Here is an 11,412-nt window from a genome sequence, read left to right on the forward strand (position 1 = left end):
CCTTAGTCAAAACTTCTTAGTGCTGTCTCGTCAGTCAAGATGCTTCTGGGGTTCTTTTCTGCTCCCTCTAAAAGCTCTATCTGCAGTGTGACTGAGCTCTATGGATGAAGAAAGGAAGAACAAACAGAATCTTGAGAGATCTCAGCTCCTTTTCTAGGAAATTTGAATACCAAGACAGACAGGCGCATTGAGAGGAGTGGGCAGGAAGAAAGATTTACTGAGCACAAGTGTAACAGAGTATCTTTGAAAATAATTCATCCATGGCTGTTTTTTCAACCCTTAATTACTGCTCCATGTTTCCTGTCACTCTTGAGGCATTCAATACTTCAGGGGAAAGTAAGAACATCCTAGATCAAATAAATCATTGCATGGCTTTGAGCTGTAAAACACAGACATTTTGTGGGTTCATAGGCTAAACTCAAGTGCTTATGGACTATTTTGATGGGTGTTTGTTTTCTTTTAATTCCAGTTTCCTTACCTTTACAGTGAGAAAGGACAAGAACTAAACTGAAAGACTCTGTTACTAGAATTTGTATGGGCACAACCTGGAGAGCAAACAAGTGAACCCATTTTCCTTGCCCCTTAAGGTAAGCATTGGGGAAAGTAGACATGGCTAGTTAGGTTATGTGGATTTTAAAAAAGCAGGAGGCTGACAACTTGTAGAGAGGATGTGGTTTAATATGACAGCAGGGATAGGCTGCCATTAGGGAAGAATGGGAAGTCCCAGCTGGGAGGACCAGAGACAGTGTTCTCCCCCGTCATTCTTTACCCCATTTCTCATGGTCTGGAGGAGGTTTAATGTGACCACGAGCCATGTAATTGGAAAAAGACAAAGCCATCCTCAAAGACAAGTAGTCTTAGGGATAGCCACAGCAAGACTCAAATCTAACACAGAGACATTTTCTGGTCCCAATATAACGTGGAAATAAAATCCCCTGCAGTAGACAGGACTCACCAGTAACTGCAGTGTGTGATCCATGAGGAGAAGACCAGATGGACCCTATAACCTCATCTGTATCCTAACTATGAGTTCCTCTTTCACCCAGCTACCATCTTGGGCAATCAGAATATATGGTGAGTCAGTACAGAAAGAGTGCATTTTTGGAAGTGGAAATTTTTGATCTAACAAGATTAAGTGTTTTCTCTAATAGCATGGTAGAAAGTTACAGGAAAAAATCATAGAAAAAAAGTAGTGAAACTGTAAGAACATTGAGATATTGCTCAATTGTTTGCTTGTTTGGATATATTTATTACTCTGCTTCATTGCCATCATAGAGTACCACAGACTAAGTGGATCAAACAGTCAAAATTTATTTTCTTGAGCTCTGGGTTTTCAAACATTAATTTAATGCCATGAAGGTTTGTTTCTGCTGGAACATTCTTTCTCTGTCCTTTCCTGGTCCTTCCATTTGTACTCAAAAAGAGTGAGAATCTGCTTTTACAGTTCTCATATCACAAAATCACATTTCCTATCACATTAACACCTGGTTCCTTTGTCCTAATTTAAACTTAATTACCTTCATAGAAACGTATCTTTAAGAAGATAAGTTGCACTGGAGATTAGCACATCAGAAGATAAACCTAGGTGACACAGTTTACTCCATAAGCATAAGAAATAAAGTTGTACATCCTTTAAGATCAAGAATTGACAAATGGGACCTCATAAAATTACAAAGCTTCTGTAAGTCAAAAGACACTGTCAATAGGACAAAACAGCAACCAACAGATTGAGAAAAGATCTTTACCAATCCTACATCTGATAGAGGGCTAATATCCAATATATACAACTCAAGACGTTAGACTCCAGAGAACCAAATAACCCTATGAAAAATGGGGTACAGAGATAAACAAAGAATTCTCAACTGAGGAATACTGAATGGCTGAGAAACTCCTAAAGAAATGTTCAACATCCTTAGCCATCAGAAAAATGCAAATCAAAGCAACCCTGAGATTCCACCTCACACCAGTCAGAATGGCTAGGATAAAAAAACTCAGGTGACAGCAGATGCTGGCAAAGATGTGGAGAAAGAGGAACACTCTTTCATTGCTGGTGGAATTGCAAGCTGGTACAACCACTCTGTTTGACAGTTCCTCAGGAAATTGGACATAGTACTACCAGAGGACCCAGCTATACCACTCCTGGACATATACCCAGAAGATGCTCCAACATGTAATAAGGATACATGCTCCACTATGTTCATAGCAGCCTTATTTATAATAGCCAGAAACTGGAAACAACCCAGATTTCCCTCAACAAAGGAATGGATACAGAAAATGTGGTACATCTACACAATGGAGTACTACTCAGCTATTAAAAAAAATGAATTTATAAAATCCTTAGGGAAATGGATGAATCTGGAAAGTATCTTGTGAGTGAGGTAACCCAATCACAAAAGAGCACACATGGCATGCACTCTCTGATAAGTGGATATTAGCCCAGAAGATTGGAATACACAAAGTACAATCCACAAACCACAAGAAACTCAAGAAGAAGGAAGACCAAAGTGTGGATACTTCGTTCCTTCTTCAAAGGTGGAACAAAATACACATGGAAGGAATTGCAGAGACAAACTATGGAACAGAGACTGAAAGAAGGGCAATCCAGAGACTGCTCCACCTGGGAATCATTCCCATATTCAGTCATTAAATCCGGATACTATTGTGGATGCCAGCAAGTGCTGGCTGACAGGAGCCTGATATAGCTGTCTCCTGAGAGGCTCTGACAGTACCCAACTAATACAGAAGTAGAGGCTCACAGCCATCCATTGGACTGAGCATAGGGTTCCCAATGAAAGAGCTAGAGAAAGGACCCATGGAGCTGAAGGGTTTGCAGCTCCTTAGGACAAACAACAATATGAACTAGTACCCTCAGAGCTCCCAGGGACTAAACCACCAACCAAGGAGTACACATGGTGGGACTGCATATATATCAGAGGATGGCCTATTCAGTCATCAATGGGAAGAGAGGCCCTTGGACCTGTGAAGGTTCTCTGTCCCAGTGTAGGGGAATGCCAGGGCCAGAAAGTGGAAGAGGGTGAGTTGGTGATGGGGGGGGGGGGATAACAGATTTTTGTTTTTGTTTTTGTTTTATTTTATTTTATTTTTTCTTTTTTTCAGAGGGGAAACTGGGAAAGGAGATATCATATGACATGTAAATAAAGAAAATATTTAATTAGAAAGAAGGAAAGAAAGAAAGAAAGAAAGAAAGAAAGAAAGAAAGAAAGAAATTTGTAGCATAAAAGATATTGTCTACCACTACAGAAATGGCTCAGCCATTAAAGACTCACACAAAAACAGTCAAAACATGGTATCAGTATTAATCAGCCAGAGACCAAAGTCTGGCACTTGAGCCTGCATACTTAAGAGGTTATCATATATATATATATATATATATATATATACATATATATATATGTATATATATATACATATATATATGTATATATATATATATATATATGTTAAGTTCTTTATTAACTGTGTTGCCTGTGCTAACTTCATTTCACAAAAAAAAAAAAAAAAAATCATCACTCCTGTAAACTCCTCCCACCTCATCCCAAAGCCTCATCAGTTGCCAGTACACAGGAGGTTTTCTTCCTTATCCTTTTACTTTAATTATAGGCCATAGTGCTCCAGCTTTCTTCCTCTGCATCTTCTCTGACTTACTGGAATGATGACCCTCAACATCAGTGTCACTCTTGTCACTGTTACTCACTGGAGGTACCACAGTGAAAGTTTTGGTCTGATTAAGGCTCTGACGCTAATGCTGCCACCACTGAGACTCTGGACCATTCACATTCACCAGGAATGTCATGTAATTTATCAACCATGCTGTTGGTGTAGCTAAGGCCAGCTTAGTGTCTCCCAAGACAGTGATCCTTCTTCAGAGATGACCACTTCTGGGAATACATGTTTTTGAGCTTTGCTGTGGTATAGCCAAGAGTCACTGCTAAGTACCTGTACCTTTCCTACTCTTGGATTTACCCACCCTCAATACTGATGTTAGCACTTCTGAATTTTATGATGAAGACACTTTGGACTCAACAGAGTTAGGAGAGAAAAGGGAGACGAGAAAAATGGAATAAAAATTTATTCTAAATGAATTATCCATTGGTGCCATGGCTGAAGGGGCAACACATAAAATAAGAACTAATTTTGAATGAAATGATCTGTTATAAATTCAATCACCAGGCTCTGTGAATGCCTTTCCTGGGATATAATCCAGTGTATGTCATTCCTTTTGTGTGCGGTAATTGGCCAGTAAGTGGTTAATACCTCGAGAGATGCTCCTTGTGGTTCTCACCAAACTTTTCAAGAGAAATGCAGGTTAAATATTAAGTGAAACGATTTCTATCTGCAGATGTCACTACCTTCCCTTTTATTTTAGCTTATTTGATAGGAAGATACCATTTTTCTCTGAACAAGCCAGAGCCTGGAGCCTAGATAGAGAAATAAATCTACAGCTCATCTTCTCACAGATGTCATTTTAGAGCAGCTCTGTTCGATGGCTCCTAGATAAAGCAATCAACCTGGAAAGGAATGAGGAGCCCATATACTAAAAAGTGACATATAATTATTACCGTACCTATTAAGTGAATAAACCAGCCAGAGCCCAATTACATCGTTGCAACACACAATGAAATATCTCTTAAACTATTCTTCAACAAAGAAATAAACCTGTCATGGAAGAAAAATTTGCTGTACATCAAGGCTGTGTATTGAGGAAGTAATGTTGGTGTCAGGGTCATGCTGGCTGTAACTCAATGTGCAATTAAGGGGAATTAGAGGCAGTTCTCATTACATATATTTTGCACTTTGTTTATTGTGCTACAAATTCTGTAGTGGAGCCACTGACTTGTAGCAACAATAGCTCATTTAATGGAAAATGAGAATGTTAACAAAGGATGTTTGATGGTGGAGGAGCACAGTACAGCAATTTACATTTTTTTGTTGTGCACCCCTGCTCTTCAGCCACATCTTTGATTGAGCATGAAGTAGCCACAGTCAGAGCCAATATGGCATAGCTGAAATTCTACTTGCAAATCATAGGACTAGAAAAGTAAAATAATATAGGAAGTAAAAATGTGTCAGTCATTTTCATCTCAGTGAATAAATCTCCAGTCAATCATTCCTCAAAGAATTAAGAAAGGGAACAAAAATGGCTGAGACAAGCCTGTCTGCCCATGACTCATTAGAAGACAGCGCTAGTCTATAAAGATCATGTTTGAAGGCTATCTGTCCTCTCCAAGCATATTAATTAATATTTTGCTGAATACGTGATCTGAAGACCCTAGAGTTACCTAAAGAGGATTTTCTCTCCCTGAGGACATATTTCCACTATCCACTTGCTGAAATAAGAGAAAGTATGCATTTCAGGGTGACATTGGTGATGGTAGCATGGTTGCTCTACTGAGAGCCATGGACTCTGGGGGGTAAAGGAGTGGAGATTAGTCCCAGGGAATCCTACAGCTGATTTTCATTTTGACATGACTCTTGGGTTATGGGACACTTTGTAAATATATTACCACAAGAGTATTGGGCTCTTTGATCCAAAAAAATAATTTTATGTCTTCTTTTCTTCTCATGATGTGGAAAGGTGGGTTCAAGGTATGTGATAGTAGCACAAATATGAAGAGAAAGAAGATGCATGGGTTTTTTGAAAAGCGACCTAGTTGGGCTTTATGTGTGTGTTTTGTTTTATTTTGCCCTCCCAACTTGATATACACTAGAGTAATCTGGGAAGAGGGAACCACAATTGAGAAAATGCCTCCATAAGATTGGATAAGTCTGTGCAGCATTTTCTGATTAATGGTTGATGTGGAAGGTCATTAAGGGTGGTGGCATCCTTGGTCTTGGGTGATATAAGGCGGCAGACTAAACAAGTCACAGAGAACAAGACGTTAAGGAGTGTTCCTGCATGTCTTTCTGCCTTGATTCCTGCCTCCAAGTATCTGTCTCAAGACCCTTTAGGTGATGGAGAGTGACCTGGAAATTACAAGCTGAAATGCCTCCTTTCCTCCTCAAGTGACCTCCGGTTATTATGTTGTATCACAGCCATAGAAATCCTTACTAGGACAGAAATATCCTGAGAGGAAGTAAAACCCAGGGATAACTTTAGATGTTTCTGATATATCTGAGACTAAACCTCTGAGTTCTTTCAACCCTAGAGTTTTGATAATCCCTGACACCTTGACCATTGACTCTTCCTAAATGAAACTGACTTATATGAGCATGAGTGCATGTGTTCCTATGTGTGTACATGAGTACGTGTGTGCATGTAAGTGTGCCTATGTCTGTGTATCTGAATGTGTGTGTATGGGGATTTGTCTGTCTGTGTGTGTGTGTGTGTGTGTGTGTGTGTGTGTGTGTGTGTGTGTGTGTGATAGAGAGAGAGAGAAGTAGTAGTAATTTAAATAAATCCCAGCAGCACATTCCTCACTACCCATTGCAATGTTCTGGCTTCCTGAATGAAAGACACACACACAGAGAGCCTTTATATTTTGAAATGCCTTAATCAGATCAATAGCTGGGCCACTTCTTAACCTCTACACATTTAATCTACCTCCCGCTGATCATCCCAAGTTATCGATCGCTTACTAATCCCATATTCCATTTTGGCTGCCCTGGACCCAGTCAAGTAACCCTCATGGACCACTCTCTCAGGGCTCTTACATGGCAGTTATACTCTTTTTCCTGCACTTCCTCAGACATTGCAGCTCCTCTCCTCCCTCTCTCCCAGCATCTTTCCCTTCTCCTTCATCCCTGTCCCTAGCTCATAAACCCTAAAAATCCTGCCTTTGTCTACCCTGCCCAGCCATTGGCTGTCTGCAACTTTATTTACCAATCAAAACCAACTGGGGGCAAGTTCCCAGAACCTACATGTGTGGAGACATTCTCATGAAAACAGTGTTGGGGGGCACTAACATAAGAATGAATACAAGCAACCACATGTGTGCATGCATGTCTGTGTGTCTGTGCATGAATGTACTGGGTGTATGAACGTATGTGGTGGTGATGGCGGTGGTGATGGCGGTGGTGGCGGTGGTGGTGGTGGCGATAGTCCATCTGTTTTAGTTTTTGAGGCAAGATCTTTCGCTGAACATCGTGTTTTCAAATTTATTTAGACTGTCCCAGAGTTCCGCCTCTCTGTACTCTCCCAGGGCTGAGGTAACAGGCACACCCAGTTTTCTGGTTGGTTGGCTCTGTTGTGATTGTTGTTGTTGTTGTTGTGGTTGTGGTTGTGGTTGTGATTGTTGTTATGGTTGTTGTTGCTGTCGTCGTCGTCGTCATCATCGTTGTCATCGTCATTGTTGTTGTCATTTGAGGCTGGGGGATTGAACTCAGGTCTTCATGTTTGTGCTGCAAGTACTGTACCAGTTCAGCCACCTCCCCAGCCCCACACGTACATCTTTAACTCATGTTTGTCTCCTCTGTGATCAGCTACTGTTAACATTATTCTATTTTGAGAAAAATTAAGAATGGACAAAAGAGTTTGGGCTATCCCTTTGTCAATCACTTTAAAATAGCTTCAATTTTAAAAAGTGAAACCACTCGCAGTTGTCTGAGGTTAGACAGATGTGGATTGTCAGGAGAGTGGGAAGGAGGGCACAGATGGCTGCAAGGAAAAACTAAAATACTAATTCACTTGCCAGGATTCTCAAGGAGAGCAGGTTATGCTTCTGAGCAATTAGAGACATCTTCCAAAGTCAGAGCTCTGCCAAGCTGGGAAAGAAGAGCTATTTAAAATTTTACTTCTCTTCCACAGGGAGAAGAGAGACTGAGTCACATGTTTAACCCTTCTAAGACTTTGCAGCCATATTTATTCCATAATAATTCTTAAATTTTATGTCCTTGTACTTCTTTATGCTCCTTAAAAAAAAATAGTTCTGTATTTCTGGAAAGCATTCCTTGTTAGTTGTGTCAGTGTCAGGTCTTAATTAAGGTTTTGATTCATTAGATCCTCTGAAGGATGTTGGTCCCCAAGGTTGCTGAAAGGACTATGCTACGGAATATGGTATAAATCTTACCTACAATCTGGATAGGTGATTCAGTAAAGAATATCTATGACTATTCTCTCACATTTCTGACCACTGGCCATGGCATATGTCCAAGACCTGTGAGGTAAATCAACCACTCATATTCCCATTAACTTCATGCATTCATTAGATTACTTAGCCAGTAATATTATGTACCTACTATGCTGGCAGACCTTGGACAGCTGAAAGTGAACATATCCAAGGCTAATGGAGACCCTATATTTTTACTCCCCCATCCCCATGTATGTGTGTGTGTGTGTGTGTATATGTTGTATATATGAATGTTTTACATGTGTGAGGAGTTGAGTGCATGTTCACTTGTTCACTTGTAGGTGCTTGGTTGATATCAAGACTCATCCTAAATCTCTTCCATTTTGTTTGGTGACAGGGAATCTCTCAACCATACCCAGAATTCTCTGCGATAGCTAGCCTTGTTAGCCAGCTAGGGTGCAGTCTCCACCTTCAGAGCTGAAATTACAGGCTGGCTGCGACTCTATTTTTCATCTACATGGATGCTGAGGATCAGAGTTCTAGCCATCACACTTGCAAGACAAGCAATTAAAATTGAGCTGTTTAATCAGCCTGGGTTATTAACCATATAGTTGCTTTGCTTTGATAGAGACATTATATTATTTGTAGAGACTGTCCAAAAGAGAGAGACAACAAATGCCAAAGTTTCTGCAACCCACATCATCAAATAAAATCATAAAGTGTGCCGCACCGATCACCCTGACCAGCAGGGAAGAAAGACTAGCACACCAGTTCCTTCCAGCAACAGTTTACTTAGGAGCTGTTAGTTACATGAGAATCAAGGGTGTGCCCCCGAATGGTCCGTGAGTGCTGCTTAAATACCCTTCGTAGGACTGCCCATGAGCCCATACCATGTCTTGTGCTATCATTGGCTACAGAGTCATGACAAAAGATCAGGCCACTGGCAGGTGCAACCCTCTTGCCAAATAAGGACTTGTTTACTCCAAAGCTTTAGAATGGCAGGCACCATCTTTAAGGCGTGGCAGCAGCGCTCCACAATAAAGCTGGTCAAATAAAAAAAAATACTAATATTCCACACCTAAATTATGTGTAACTTAGTAAAAGATCAGTGAAACTAATAGTCTTACAAGCAAAATGGGAAGAATTTTTTATTTAAAAATGAATTTTTTTTTTTTTTTTAACAAAGAAGATAGTCCTGAAATGTGTATCTTTTGGTTTAAGGAAGGGGTTGGGAATTTTTTTTTAATCGTTTGGGAACTCAAGAGAAGACTGGAGAGATGGAGCAGAGCTTAAGAACACTTGCTGTTCTTCCAGAGAACTTGAATTCAGTTCTCAGTACCCACAGAGACGCTTCCAACCGTCTGTAACTCCAGTCCTGGGGGATCTGATGCCCTCTTCTGACATCTTGTAGGCACTGTACTTGTGTGGTACATTGACACACATTCAGGAAGAATATCCCCCCCCACCCCCACACACACACAAAATAAGTAAATTACAAAGAAAAACTTGGGCATTGTTCACATGCAGGCCAGGAATGGGTCCATGAGTCTCAGGTGTATTTAAGTAGGCAGAGCAGGTGAAGTTAGATGCGTAGGGTAGAAGGCTGCTTAGAATCCCATTTTTTTTTCCTACTGTGCCTTATCTCCACCCAACTGAAACTTCAGGGTAGTGTTCTGAATCATTGTGTTCTTGGATGCATGCACTATATGCACACAGAGCTGGATATCATATTCAAGGCCCAGTGCAGTTTTTGTGTGGATGTATATATGTATAATCTAAGCATTCCCATAACTCTGAGACAGCAACAGACCCTCAACAGACACAAGTCTGCTGGGACCTTAATTGGGAAATTTTCAACCCCAGCAACTGGGAACAATTTCTGTTGTTTATAAAATACAGACTTTGTGCTGTTTCTTCATAAAAGCCTTAAAGGGTAAAACTTCAGTTTCTCTCCCTGAACAGGAACCCCTATCTTTTATGAAAACGATATTCTTTTTCACAATGGTGGTTTGATTTCTAATTCAACTGTTGATTTGCTTTTTTTTCTTACCTGAACCACTATCATTTTCCTCCATGAGGGATAACAAATAGAATACTCTGTGCTGGATTCAAGGCTATGACATTTGTATGCATTTAATTCTAATAAAAACTAGACATTATAGATTCCATTAGCATCCCTTTTCTATGATACTGATAACTCACACTGACCGAAGTCTTGCTTTATGCCATGTACTTCATGGGTTGTATTAAACCTTGCTTTCAACTGCATATAACTTTATCAGGGAAGGGGTATTGGACAACTTTTCTTTGTTTCTACCTTTCACTTCCTCCCCTTCAGTAAGACATGACTCTTCATTCCTTTGAGAAACACTTTTAGAAGCAGATGGTTTGCACTAATTATAACTGGTATCTCAGAGACTATCCAGTACTGTTTGGTACTTCACACCCGACACAAGTGTCTTTATCTCATACTTCCCCCTTAGCGCACACAAGTGTAAAATAAAAATGAACACTGCTACTACACTCTGATGAATTGTGCCCTTACATTTCTTTTATGTTGCTCACCATCTACATCCTCTAGGCCCTACCTGCAGATCCATTCTTACCTGACCACAGTGTTTCGATAGCTATCTTTATTTTTTTTTTTTTACTTCTAATTTGCTAAGCACATCAGTAGTTTTCCAAGGGAAATATGTCTTAAACATATCTGTATACATTGTAAACGAATTAAATTCCAGCAACATTAAGTACTCTTCAAGGGGAATACATCTAATTTAAATTCCTTCTGCTGAAACAAGACTGTATTGTCTCAACTCTGTTGGGAATTACTGATTCATTTAACAAATAAATAGTGAGGAAAAAGAATTAAAAATTGAAGATACAAGCAGGTAAAGTAATACAGTTCAATATAGCAAGAGATATAATTGAATGAACTCAACCCATTTGAAAAGTCATATACAACCATGACTAAAGAAGCTGAGCCTCTTTCTTTTTTATTAGATGTTTTCTTTATTTACATGTCATACAATATCTCCTTTCCCAGGTTCCCCTCCAAAAAAAAAGAAAAGAAAAGAAAATTAAAATAAAATAAAAAAACAAAACAAAAAACCCTGTTCCCTCTCCCTCCCTTTGCTCACCACCCCATCCTCTCGTGCTTACTGGCTCTGGTATTCCCCTACACTGGGACATAGAACCTTCACAGGGCCAAAGGCCTCTCTTCCCATTGATGACTGTCTAGGCCATCCTCTGCAATACATATGCTGCTAGAGCCATTAGTCCCACCATGTGTACTCTTTGGTTGGTGGTTTAGTCCCTGCAAGCTCTGAGGGTACTAGTTAGTTCATATTGTTGTTCCTCCTAAGGGGCTGCAAACCCTTCAGCTCCT

This window comes from Mastomys coucha, unplaced genomic scaffold, assembly GCF_008632895.1.
Source record: "Mastomys coucha isolate ucsf_1 unplaced genomic scaffold, UCSF_Mcou_1 pScaffold7, whole genome shotgun sequence".
Lineage (NCBI taxonomy): Eukaryota > Metazoa > Chordata > Mammalia > Rodentia > Muridae > Mastomys > Mastomys coucha.